General features: G+C 37.2%; 1 protein-coding gene across 1 annotated transcript in view; it reads left to right on the forward strand.

Annotated features, from left to right (window-relative positions):
- PLS1 (plastin 1) overlaps positions 1-12,566 on the forward strand; it is a 47,508-nt gene that overhangs the window by 347 nt on the left and 34,595 nt on the right. The window lies entirely within an intron of this gene.

Below are 12,566 nucleotides of genomic sequence, written 5' to 3' on the forward strand. Positions count from 1 at the left end.
AAATGCATAAAGCGCGAAAGGTTTTGAGAAAGAAGCCGAAGAGCTGGTCCGGCATCCCGCAGCGTGCGGAGCGTTGCGCGCTGCCCCGCGGAAGGTGCGCGTTAGTGGCCGGGCGGGGATGCGCTGGTGAGGCTAAGCTTGTGACCCGCCTGTGGGCACTGCCTGTGTAGCAAGTTTGCAAGACCTCAGAGTATAAAAGGATAAAATAAGGGAGTTTGTGTATAGATAGTAATAGCAGGGGGGTGGTGTGAAGGGAAATTGAGGTCTGAGCTTTGTTTTTCACATTAGGATAGGAGGTGTAGCTCTTTCTGCATTTGTTCATGAACTTTGTCTTAGCGTTGTTTCCGGGCTGAAATAAAATCCTCTCGGAGGCTTCTAATTCTGTTGCCTGTTTCCACTGTGCTAGGGCTGTGTCTCTCGCATGTAAAACAGCCCACAAAGTGGGTGCATGTGTATATTTCAATTACTGATTCATTTCAGATGATTGCTTTTGGGAATCTATTATTAATTTTTCATTCGTAGATGGCTATTTTTTTCCTGCAAAACATGGGTATGCTGTTTCATTAAAAATTCTGCTGACCTTTCAGAGGTTGCTAACATGGGAAGGACATGGAATACTTTGAGAAACTTTGCAAAACATAACTGGGTTTTATCTTAGTTTGTTTTTCAACATATATTGCAATGTTTTCTACTAGCTAACTTTATAAAATATTTGTCTTTCAAGAGTCGTTCCTGGAGAGAAAGCAGAAACTGTGTAGCTTTACATGTTTGTTAAGTAGAACTTTAATGGTCCAGGAAGACCAAGTGTATCTGTGTTTTCTTATCAGTATTATTCTTAACACAAAATTTTTCTACACAACTTCAATTAAAAAAAAAAAATCCATTTATTGTGGAAACAGCATTCTGAGTGTAAACTTACAAGCCTGAGACAACAATCACACTAGGAAAGGTGTAAATTGCAATACTTGCTAATTTGATGTAGAGTTAAAATTCCTGTGTCATCCCTGATAAGACAGATGGCAAGATATCAGTTGGGATCTTAGGAGAGTTTGAGCAGGCTATAATATTCTTTAGCTTTCAATCCTAAGAAATACAATAAATTTATTGACTCATAGGGTGATATTTTTGTTATTAGTAAAAGATAAGTGGGGCACACAAAGTGATTAATGAAAAAAAGAAGTACTTTTGCCTGGAAGTCTGAGTCAACAGTGAGATCGTATTAATATAGGTATTGTAGAAGTGTTTCCATTTGTCATAGGTAGAATGCTGTATAAATTTGTGGTGCAGTTTCTCTAAGAATTTACCAAGCATGTAATTCAGGTTTTTTTTCTTTTTTGTAATAAGTATAGAATCATAGAATGGCTCGGGTTGGAAGGGACCTTAAAGATCATCTAGTTCCAACTCCCCTGCCATGGGCAGGGGTATCTCCCACTAGACCAGGCTGCTCAAAGCCTCATCCAGCCTGGCCTTGAACACTTCCAGAGATGGGGCAAAGACAGCTTCTCTGGGCAGCCTGTTCCAGTGCCTCACCACCTTTACTGTAAAGAATTTCTTCCTGATATCCAATCTAAATCCACCCTCTTTCAGTTTGAAACCATTACCCTGTGTCCTGTCATTACACTCCCTGATGAAGAGTCCCTCCCCATCCTTCCTGTAGGCCCCAGTACTAAGTACTTATAGCAATTCACTAAAGAGAGATCTCCTGATCCCTCACTGGGAGTGAAGGTAGGAGACTTTTTTCCTTCCTGGTTGCAAAGCCCCATCTACTGCCTTCTGACCCTATTGTCAAGTTCTTCCAGCTACCGCGGTTTTATAAGACTGCCCATAACAACAACTTCATTGTGCTGCAAGGATGTAAGAAATCTGCTAGATGCTTCACATAAAAACATTTTTATGGGCACTCGCAAAACTTAGCCCTCCCCAAACCCTCCAAAGAAACACCAACTGAAACACCTGACTTTGTTCCTTGCTTTTCTTGAACACACGATTAGCAGCTCAATAAACACTTAATTCATCTCCTTGTTTCTTCCTCATCCCATTATTTTATACTTTTATATCTCTTGAGTCTCAGAAGGAGGAGTAGGTGTATTATCATCCAGCTGGAGAGAGACACTCGCTGCTAATGAAAACAGTGTGCCTTGAGACTGTTCTGTGCTTTCTCTTCCAATGCAGAATTCATGTTGGTGAAATGAGTCTTAGGTGTGCGGAGCCTGTACTTTGCAGACAGAACCCAGGGAGAAATTCATGCAGACAGAGAGAGCTGAGTATCACATCCAGTGTATGTGACAGTACCAAGGTTTCTGCTGAAGCTGACGTTACTTCTGTCCCAACTTTGGCAGTCCTCTGGCTTTATAGTTGCATGATTCTTCCACACTCAGGCCTCCATCTTCTTTGGCTTTCATTGCTGCTTTACTACACACCTCTGCAGGTCAATATTTTTAAGAGGCTGAGTGACTTTGCCTTGGACCAGCAAGTCACAGAGCACAAGAGCATGTTAATTGTACTTTTCTTCCCTCTGTTGTTTAATTCTGAGGTGGAATTATTGTTCTTGGGGCTCATCCACTCTGTGGATGTATGTGAGATGTTCCCCCATGTGGTTAGCATGACTGCAGTTAAATATCAGCTGTCTCTTGCAAGTAGGCACAAGTGATTATAAAGACATTTAAATGCACGTGTGTATTCCTTGAACTGTGAAATATGAACATTATACAGGCTGATACAGTGGCCAGCAGCCAAGATGGTGCATGAAGGTCCTCTGAACTGTACTGAGTAGTTTCATGTAATATCAAGGTGTGCTTATGGTTTATGATTGGCGTGGCTGATGTAATAATGCCCAATGGCCTGTATGATTACTTGAGGACTAATTTCCATATATAGTCACGAAAGTGGTTGTCAGAGTAGTTGCCTGACCTTTGAACACCTTGCATTGTTCCTGTACACCATAAAAACGTGTTTTCCAGCATGCGCTGTTTTTATCTACTCCTATGTAGCTTAGTCAATTTGGCTGGAGTGAAGGAGCACAGATTAAAATTATATCTTGTCCTGAATATTGTTTGATGATTTAAATAAAATAAAGGTGAAAAATTGAAACAGGTGGTAAATGGTGGTGAGGACCACAGGCAAGCCAGCAATCTAAAAGCAGGATATGTACATTCAATGGTTTAATTGGCTCTGGAAATGACTACTTTTTTTTTTTTTTTAAACTTGTAGCAACAGTGATGCTTAAAAATCCCTTAATAAAATGCAAGACTGTACTAGTCATGGTAGAAGAAAATTGTCCAGTGTTTCAATTTAGAATGCATTTAAACTATATTTGAAAGTACTAGCTGTTGTAATTAAATAGGTTCTTCTTTTATTAAAATATTTCAATGAAAATCTGAATAATTGTAGTAGCCACAATTTTCATAGTGGAAAATTGTTGTTTTCTGAGAGAATTTTAATGTGAGGAGAAATAATTTTCCATCTAGTTCTGTATTCCATACTGATTAAGACTAGAATAGAGTTTATGCATGGGAATATTGATAAAAGTTCTGCTAAACATCAACTTTCCTCATTTCACAGCTTACTATAGAAACCAACACAATGGAGAAGGGAGAAAGGGAATTCATGGTTTTTGTCATTTTACCCTCTTTTTTTTAGAAGTCAAATAAATTAAATCTATGTATGTTGGAACAGTATTCATTATCTTTTGGAGGAACATATGTTCCTTGGTGAGTATTTTCCCAGTACTTGTAGCTTTCACTACGTTGAAGATTATGTCAATGGAATGGACATCACCTTAACAGCATATAATATGGAAGTACCTAAACTAAAAATCTTTTACCAGTACCCTTACATTTAACACTTCGCGTAAAGTTTGTGTGTAACGTTTAGCTGCCACCCTTCTCATTGCAGTAATAAATTAACTAAAATACTTTCATAGCGTTCACTATGATGTATGAAATACTTCACATCCAGAATAACTGTTGCCATAAAAACTCCAAAAATCACTACGTCTACATAAATGGGTTGAACAAATGTAGAACAGGAGTACTAGGGAGTAAAAGGATCTGATCCTAGCAAGCAAGTTTATTACTGGAGAAGGCTCTGGTGTACTGTGACAAACAATAAGGAAACAATCAATTGTAAATGTAGTGCTGGGAAAAGATACCTAGCTAAACAACTTAAAATGCTTTTGAATCTGAAACCCAGGTTTTAAGCTATTCTGTGTAAGATGTTGTCTCACTAGCTCATTTCAGCCTTGACATTCACTGAGCAAACAGTTGACATGTTGCAATACACAAAGGGATATTAACAATGAAATCAACAGGCATTAGTCAGATGAAGTTCAATATGGATCAGGAGTTCCAGGTTACAGTCACGTACTGCCACTTTATTAAGGGTTTTTTAAGCATTGCTGTTGCTACACCTTTAAAAAAGGGCTGCAAACTGAAACAGTAAGGGCGACTTCTCTATTCTCCAGTGTGTTGTGTGTGTGATAAAATTACAATTACATGATTTCAGCTTTGATTCAGCTGGCCACATGCAGGAAATATTAAATGTCATTCATGACCATATTATATACCTTATTATTTGTTTTGGTAATTATAAATGTAAATTACTTGATTAATTTCTAGATTTTTATGTGAGGGTGTGTGCTTAGTTACTGGTATTACATACAGGTGTCCAAAGAGAATAAAGGTAGTACATTACAATAGCTCATCAGAGAGACTGATATTGCTAAGCCTCAGAAATAAATTATGCATAAAGCAGATTGTGTGCTTCTACGTGCATGCTTTTGGTGAGAAAAGGATTATCAACTCACTTTCAGGGCTCTCTTGCAGATGTTTCCTTAATAATAATAGGCACTAGCGGAAAAAAAAGAAATTAATGCTGCTTCCAGTATTACCCGGTTTAATTCACTTAGTGTATTCATCCTTTCATCTTGTTAATAATCATTGGTAGAATGGTCTGATTAAAAGCATTGACGTGTAGTAAAGCCGAAATATTAGGCTGTATGTTATCAGCAAGGTTATATTTACTTGAATGCTAATTTAAAGGATTTGTCTCAGTGTGAGCTTCAGGAGCTAGCTGTTTCTTTTTAAACTGGATGTTCCCTCATAGGTTTTTGTTTACCAAAATTTTTGTAGTTTGGAATGCTTTTGTCTTGCTGATTTAACAAGCTTCTCTTCTAGCTCCACGTCTGTCTTTCTCCCATTTTGTTTCCACATGTCCTACCATTTCTCTTTGAACTGGTTTATCTCCTTATGACAAAGCGAAACTAGACTCTGTTCTTTCATATACTAAAGGTAGGTCAATATAGAGTAGTATGAAATTCTCCTTTTCCATAGAGCTGTTTTACTTTTGCGATGCATCTAGTCCTTCCAAGCTTGATTTATAGAATCAAGATATATTTAATTGAAACTATTGTGGATTTTGCCATTGATATAGCTGGCTTCAGGACTTGACTGATTCTAAATCTGTTTTTTCCCCTTAGGTAACATACTGTATTCAGTGACAAAACAATTCATAACTGAATATAAAGATGTATTTTGCTTTACTTGTCATCACCTGTATCAGCCATTTCATTGTATGGGGCAGAATATTTTTCACATCTCAAATTAGCAAAACGTTATGGCACATAAATAAATCTAAATCTTATCAATAATTTAATTGATTTTTAAAAGAAAGTTATCATGTGCTTAGAGTTGTATCCACAGATAACTACTTCACTAATTCAAGGCCCATTGGACAAATCCTTCTTTTTTTTTTAGCAGAGATTTAAAAAATATAATAATTAAAACTAATGTGCACTCCCCCAAAAATTTCCAGAATCTTTGAGACCATCCATTCGGCCTGAAATTTAAACCTCCGGGTTGGCTTCTTCAGCATGGGCAAAATGGTTTGATCAGGTCCTACCAAAGCTGCTCCTAAGGGAGGCTTGACAGCAACATGAGACTAGTTGTTTGTCATGCCAGAGCAAATCCCTACTTCTGGCACGCCGTGTTATGTTTGTTCTCATGGGGTGGCTTGCACTCTGAAGTGGCTGCCCTCCTGTTGTGGTGAAAGACAGCTACTGGGTCAGCCATGCTGGGCTTTTTAATGAAGTTCTGTCTGATAGACTGACTGCCTTGGGAAAAGTAGTAATTATAAAATGATCTATAGTAATAGATGCACATATTTCTGTTGCATTCCAAAATTTCTGCATGCTTTCCCTCCTGAAATAATTTTTGTGGTGGTTAATCTATGGAACAAACTCTTCTGTCGTATAGTTTAAGCTATCATTCTGCTTTTTACTAAGTAAATTAAGATCAAGGCGTTTAAACTCAATAGGATTAATCCATATCAGTCCTTTTCAACCAAATAAGCATATGTTGGATGAGTAATTGGGTGCTACTGTAGTCTCTGTGCTACCTAAGAAGTGCTTCATTAAGATGTCATTTCAGTTGTATTGCTTTCAGCTGGACTCCTCAACCAGAGGGAGATAGGCCAGTAGGAGTGGGCATGAAAGTTCGGAAGGTATGCATAGTGTTGGCTTGGTACCACAATAAATATTTCTGTGCCATGTTTAGAAATTTAAAACTAGGGATTTAAATATAGATTACTGTTTAATGCTCAAGAACATTGATTTTGTAGAGTTGGAAATATAAGTTATTTTTAATGAGTTGTCACTGTGTAAAGTGACAGTCAGCAACGTGACAGGGTTATTCAATTTTTGTGAAGGTCAGTGGGAGGAGGATGAGCTCCTCGGTGCAGACTTGTAGTTAACTTAAAATCCAAAATGTTTGTTTACTTAAAATATTATGTGAAATAAAATGTTTGTCTTCCAAGATCTACTCTAGAGACCTTTTTTTGCCCTTGTAAAAGCGCTGATTTATCAACAAGCTGATTTGTCTGATAGTTGATCGCACTTGACCATTTTGTCATGAAAGAGGCAGTTTTTAGCTACATATTTCACTTGCTGAACATGTGGAAATCTGCTCTCAGAGTCCTAACAAGTGTTAGGACTTAAAAGTGGTGTAAGAAATATTAATATTTTACTTTGAAAGTGTCACAGTTTGGAAAGACTTTGGATTGTTATTTGGCAATTTTGGAAGACTAGCATTTAATGCAGGCTATGAGAGCAAATAATTGTCACATTACTGTGGGATGTTCTAAAATGGCTAGCACAAAGCAAATAAAAATGCATATTAAACTTAAGAATACTCAGAATTCATGTTTAGCTAAGCAAAAAGACTCCTTACAAAGGTAATCTGCGTGACCAGTTTACAGGATTTTTGTGTGTAGTAGGTATTGAGCCCTGTAGTTACCAGTCTGTAGATAACTGCATAAGCATATCTTTCTCACTTTATGGGACTTTAGGTCATTAATTTTAAAGCAACAAGTAATTTTTTAAAACTGTCATTTTTAGGTTTGCAAGGGTTATTACTAGCCTAGAACTGTTTTGTAAGATGAATGTTTTTATGATACTTGAAAAAACAAAACAACATTTCTAGTTAATAAAATCATGCACATCTTTATGCATTGTTTTGCATAGTTGCAACGAATGGTTTAAATGCTTAGGGATGCCTGCTCTTGTTGGCAGCTCAAACTATTAAAAAAAAAAAATCAAAGAATTTGTCTAAACCCAAGATTTTTGTAAACTTTTTTTTTAATTTTGATTTCTGATGTTTGTAAGAAAGATGGTAAAGTTTTCACCTAAGCATCAGAAACAACTTTATATTTTTAAATGAAAACTATCTCTTAATAATATGAATTCTAAGGCTGAGGTTTTGAATAATTTAGTTACAAAAAAAAAAAAGGCTCAGAAATTTTTTTCCTCTGCAAAATGTGATTAGAAATGACAGTTGGCAACAACAACTGTAGATCTTTTCTTCTGGCCTAATTATTCAGAACTACAGTACCAGCAAATGAACTTCATGTGTGCCCCAGATAGTCTTCTGATTTAGAAGCTACAAACAATACTCTGTTTAGTTTTAGTTACTCGGATTTACTAATGCGCTCCTTTTACCCTCAACACTTAGGCAAACATAGCTCCTTCAGGCTGTGAACGGGGAAGGTGGGTGGCATTTATGCATCGGCAGATTCTGCGGAGACTGAGATTTTGAAATGCTGCCAGCTGCTTTTGCCATGTATTGGAGAAGACCCTCCTTTTTTCTCTAGCTTGACCAATGAAAAAAGAAAAGCAAAAATAACCTATGAATTTTCCATGACAGAAAATCCTGGCTTGCTTGTAGTATAGTAGCTGATCAGTCTAATCTTCTAATAATCTTTTGAACCATGTAGAGTTGAACGAGGAATTAGTAGGTGACAGAAGGCCCTGCTGCCATCTGATAATTAATGAAAACTGAAAAATAGCCTGGCAACACACATCTATTTGGTACTACTTAGTAATTGCAGTTAGCTGGAATATGAAGAATACGTGGATGTATATTGAATTGCTGAGGGCAGGAGAATGAATGTGCATTTCTGTTGTTACTCCTAATGATCTTCACATGATTAAGTTCTGGGATGACCTTAAAACGTAGTTCATTAGTAGGAGTTAGCCTGTGTCTCTCTGCTGGAGTTTTAGTATTTGTAGCAAGCTGAGGTTTACTACTTCAGACTACCAGAGGACAGGAGCACAGAAAGATAAAGGCAGTAGTTTTCTTGGAGTGTTGCAGTTGCACTGTTTTAAAATCTCCCTCCCCTTCTGCCTCTTAGTCTGTCTGTTCGCTGATAGCTGTGTTCATAGTTTTGCTTAAGTCACATGCTAACTAAATGTTGTTTTCATGCTTGGAGAAGAGAAAAATGGCTCATAATGTTCCAGTGGGCTTAAGAAAAAGGTATGTTTCTGAAGTTATGAGTGCCATAGAAGGATAAATTCCTTAGCAAAGAACACTGAGTACGGTATGTCCTACCTCTCATGCAGCACTGAATCTCAAAAAAATAGAGGCTTGGGGCAAAAATTGACAGCCTTGCAGAAGATATTGTAAATATATCCATGATATTGTAACAGATTAAACAACTGAAGGTGAGTACACTTTAATTGTAGGAGATGAAATTTAAAATCCAGCAAACTGAAAAACAGTGAAGCATCTAACATGAAATTTTAATTTGCTAATAGCAGCAGCACAATTTTTGCTGTGAAATTGATAATAACATTGTTGTGCTAGAAGCTAGTAGATAGTGAAAAGCTGTGCTATTTGTTGTATTTTAATGTTTCTGATTACTTTTGTCTCCTTATTATAAATACTGAGGTGGAGATAACATTGCAACTATCTGACTTAAATTGCACTATCACTTTTAGAAACGTACTACTTAAATTGTAATTCAGAGGCAGACCAGAAGATGGTGAGTCAGTGACTTCCACAATATCATTGGTTCTCATAATTTGACTGAGCTTTCCATGAAAATTGAAGATGGTCTCAAAAGTCAGTTTGTGGAGTTGAGAAATTATGTGAGGAACTGTTTAATTTTAAAACAAATTTCTAGTCATTCCAGTGACAGAGAAAAACTCGAAAAGTTAACTAGAGAATAATGTGAAAGAACTGAAAACAGAAGGCAGATGTCATTCCATATGACTAATTTTAAAACCCTTTGACATTTTTTTTTCTAGTTGGTTAGGGTCTGACTTGTGATTGTTTTTGAAAAGTTTTGGTTATGACTGTTGCTTCTGGTTAGCTTTTCTGTTTAGCAATTAACTAGCAGTGCTGTAGTTTAATAAAGAAGTACAAGAATAATTAAAGTGTAACCCCCAAGTTGTGAATCTTATTTCTAGAGTACTGGGACACCCAGAAAGCCCCTCTGCCACCGTGAGCTCTGAGCGTGAGTTTTGCCATGTGCACAGACAAAGTTCTTACTGATGGAAATGTTTCGATAAGAATTTCAGGATTTGTTTCCTAATTAAGATGTATATCAGAGAATATTCATATGTGAAATTCTTATAAAAATAATGCAATTTTTATTTGTTATTGTAGTTGCATGCCAACAAAAGCTCTATGTGCATAAACCTAGACAGAGAAAGAAAGAGATTAAGTATCATTTGCCGGTGTGTCTTTTAACTCACTCCCTTTTGCTGTTGTAAACTTGATATGTAATGTCAGCCTAGGCACAAGGGAATGACTTGAGGATGGAGTGCCTGAATCAACTTGCTTTTATTAGTGTAGCCTTTCCATTTATATTTTAGTGTGGTTTGCTTTAATGAAATGTCAGAGAAACCAAGTTTGGACTTAAAAAAAAAAAAAAAATAAAAAAATTCTACAGAGCGGTGTCTGGTAATCAAGTGGGTTTTATGACAAACTGTTGCCTGGTTTCTCATTAATTTTTTTGTATGTTAATGATAGACTCTTTCCATCTAACATGCATTTGCATGATAAAACTGTGGTGATGCTTTGGCCTTTGTAGGCATTCATCCTGCCACAATTTCTGGGTTTGGCACCCTGTGCCAAAACTGCCAAAACCCTGTGGCTGTGGTGTTGGTTCAGCCCGTATTTTTTCCTTGTTTTTGGTGGCAGCATACGAGGCACCAGCTTCCAGTGCTAATTGGAAAGCGTGATCATTGCTAACTCTGGCCTTCCAGAGACAGCGCAGTTGACTCATCCCTGGGTGGATGCATCCAGAATTGATACGCAGGCAAAGACACTCATGTGGGTAAAGGAGGTGTATAGGGGACAAGGTCAGTGAGGGAAGGGTAGCTTTGTAGTATAGGAAAAGCAGGAGAGGTGCTTGATGGGGACTTGCAGAAGTTCTCCGGGACGGAGGGTCTAGCATATTTGTGTACAGGGAAGCCAAATGACTAGTCAGCATAAGAAATAGGTTTTAGTATAATAAACTGATTTTTGGGGAGTATCACATGATCCATCCAGAGGGCAAATGATATTGCTCGTGAGAGGAGATAAGAAAAGGTTTTCGAGTATATTAAATTGATTGAACTTGTTGATAGAAAGGCAAATCTGGTTTCTGTTCAAGGCTCAGTCAAATGCTTCCTGGACCAGTATAAACATTATGGTGTTTACACTTGTCAAGAAGTTTCTTCCAAGTCACCTTAATCTGTCCTGAGCTCCATCCTAACTGTTAATACCTTACTAATTAATTTGAATGTAGCTCTGCAATCATGGATTACTTGTCTACAGACATTGCCAAGTGTAAAACGGAAAAGCAAGATTTTTGCTTTCAGAACATTGCTTTTAACTGTTTAATTTATATCCAAAAACTCAACTTCAGGTTCTTGGATAAAAAGATGAGATGGTGGGGTTGCTTCACTTCTGTTACCATTATTATTTTGAGTTACAGTGGGCAGGCTCGATAGCGTTCTTGAGCTAAGGAAAACACGTTCATGCTTAAATGAATAAAGCTTTTCATTGCAAATAATTGAGACTTCAATTGTGAGTAGAAGCAGACTTGACTGTAACTATGTTATATGTCTGAAGCACAGAGGTAAAAATGGATCTCTCCAGTGTAAGCCACATAGTGCTCAAAAATGGGCTGCAAGTTTCATGAGTTTTATACCAAGACTTTCCTTTGTGAGTTTCCTTTGTGAGAGTGTGAATTTCCTTTGTGAGCACTAGTTTTGACTGTATCAGTAAAAGGTAAAAATTACTGTAGATTCTGCACAGTATGTTGTAAGCTAAAGAAACACTAAAAATTACTTACATTGGGAAGGTTAATACCGCACCCACAAAGATCACATCTATTGCAATTCTAGTGGTTTCTACAAACGTACATTTTCTAATAGGCTAGAGGAGACACTTGTTCTAGGGTTTGCTCAAAAAGGGAAGGTCTTCTGTGTGATCTCATGTCTCCCAGGGGAATTCCCTAGTCCCACACCTCCTGACACTGTTTTTCTGTGTTCTTTCCTGTCCTTGTGTACCATTAACAGCATGCAGGTTTTATTGCTGGATGCAAGAGTTTCTTATTGCAAAATTAAAATGTTAGCAAGTATGTCTATGACTTTCCACGTGTGTAATGAACTGTAGAACTGAGACCTTGAGGAACCTTTCTGTTTACACTAACACCTGCATTTCTGTAGCAGCAGTAAGCAAGAGCTGCTTTTATCTCTTTTGGAAGGAATATCATTGCAGTTGCATTATATTTGAGTTATTTGTTTCTAAAGCTTTTCACTAATTTATGGCATGATTATTAGAGATGCTGAAAATACATAAATTTAGCTGACTCCACTTGAAGTTGCTGTAACATAACTGAAAAACTTGTCCTTAATAACTGTGGTACCTTTGCTGTGGTAATATCTGATAAGTTGCATTGTGAGCTTCTAGAATATGTTTTGTACCTGAGTGCAAAAGTAACTAATCTTCTTTAGACCAACTGTAAGGCTTAGTTAGGGTGTTTCAGAGCTGAATTGCTGTGGGTTGGTGGTACATCTTCCTAGCTTCTGACATCATCCAGGCATTTGAACTTGTGCAACTTTAGCTCTGTCTCCAAGCTGTTTGCCGGCAAATACTAGGCTCCGACTTTTTTAAAGGGCATAATAGGACCATCCTTTTCTACTGTAGATTGTGGCAATTTTATTCTTGTTTACTCTATTTCATTTCCACGAGAACATAAGCTTCTTTTATTCGCAAGGAGTTCTGAAAACACTTTTTAGTTGA

This window comes from Rissa tridactyla, chromosome 6 (genome assembly GCF_028500815.1).
Source record: "Rissa tridactyla isolate bRisTri1 chromosome 6, bRisTri1.patW.cur.20221130, whole genome shotgun sequence".
Taxonomy (NCBI): Eukaryota; Metazoa; Chordata; class Aves; order Charadriiformes; family Laridae; genus Rissa; species Rissa tridactyla.